The sequence below is a fragment of the Phasianus colchicus genome, chromosome 21 (assembly GCF_987193195.1).
Source record: "Phasianus colchicus chromosome 21, bPhaCol1.hap1.1, whole genome shotgun sequence".
NCBI lineage: Eukaryota > Metazoa > Chordata > Aves > Galliformes > Phasianidae > Phasianus > Phasianus colchicus.
The window spans coordinates 10,261,298-10,262,998 of NC_143456.1; positions in this window are offsets into that span (position 1 = coordinate 10,261,298).

The following is a 1,701-nucleotide window of genomic DNA, read 5'->3' on the forward strand; positions in this document are numbered from 1 at the left end:
TTCTGGATGTAGATTGAGCTTATTAAATGTTACACACAAAGTATTCATGCATGGTGAATCCAAATTGTATACTGTAAATTTACATACGTTGTCTAGAAGTACCATAGGTTTAAGAACATGGGCTGGCATTGGTCACATCAGACCTAAGAAGGCAGAAGTTTGATGATTGAAATAGGGCACTTAACTGAATAGTTGACAGTGTCGTTCTGTGTCGGATAATTATACCTGTTTTTCTTTCTGCTGTCTGTTGGTGCCTGAATTGGTGACCTCATTTGGGAAAGGTTTTGTAGGGCTCTTTCAGAAATGTGTATCTATGTAACATCACTTAAGTGTGCTTAATAAATCTTCTCTAAGAGTACTAGATAATAAGGCTGCAAGTCAGAATCTTCTGAACCTTATATGTAATTAATGGAAATTAATTAAACTTTGGAATATTTGTCATGAAACATTTGCCAAATCAACAGAATACACTTTGTTTTGGCCTCCTATCACGCAAGGGTTGGTATATTTATATGACTAACTGTAAACCTGAAATAAGACAACAAATCCTAGTAGCAGCTGATGTGATAAATGTATTTATTTTTTATTTGGTCATTCAGTGGTTAAACTGTGCTGTTAAACTAAGTTTAAATGTGGGGTTTTTTTCAGTTTTTTTTTTTAATGCTAGACGAACTTCCAGGAGGAGTTGTCCATCCCACTAGAATTTAGTGATCTGATTTCCAGTAGAGCTTAATCTCCCAAATGACTGCCATGGTACAACTTGCTGTTTGCTTTCAATGTTTGTTAGAGATGTGCAATTCCTATTACACAACAGTATCAAAGTACACTTCCCTTACGTTCACATGCAGGAGGTTGGGTTATACGAAGCTGTCCCGGTTTCTTTAATGCCTCCTTGGGAACCCTTTTGAATATGAGGTTATATTCAACTTGACAAGGCAGCGTGGCTTAAATAAAAACTTTCTGTGGCTTGCGTATGAAGAAATATCTCTGGATATAGTATTTAAATGCTTTAAAGAAAGCACTAAATACCTTGAGCATTGGATTATAATGGCAGGTACAAATTGATACAGGCTTCTAAAAGAAAAGCAAAATGCCATCAGCAAAAAGAACCCAGCTGGGGGAATTATACTGTCAAGTGAACAACTACAAACCAAATCCTATCCACAAAAGCAGCCCAGCTTTTGGTTATTGGTGTTTTGCCTTGTCTGGTAGAGTCAGTTTTTAATTTGCATATCCCTGGAGTTACATACTTTGGTCTGAAGTGGAAGAAAATAAGTTAATATTTTAATTAGCATTTTGTGACAAATTCCATTATAGAGAACTAAGAATTCCCGTACTTACTGAACTAACCATGTCTTTTAAAAAATCCCCTTTAAAATTTCCACTATGATGAAATACTGGTCTGACATTTTAACAGGTGAAGTTGTGCTTTTTTACTCATTTTGTTTAATACATGGCTTTTAAAACTGTCCCTTTTAAAAGTAACGCTGCGAGGTGTGCGGGATGCGGTGCTGATTTCCTACAGTTGCCCCAGGAGGACCCGTTGTGTGCAGGCAGAGCTCAGTTTGCTGCTGTGCAGAGCTGCCCCTGGAAGCGGTGAGGAAATGGGGTTCTGGGGTGTGGGGTTTGGAGCCAGTGCAAGGTTCAGGCAGTCCTCTCAAATCCAGTGGCTTATGTCATTTCCAGTGTGTGTTTCTGCAC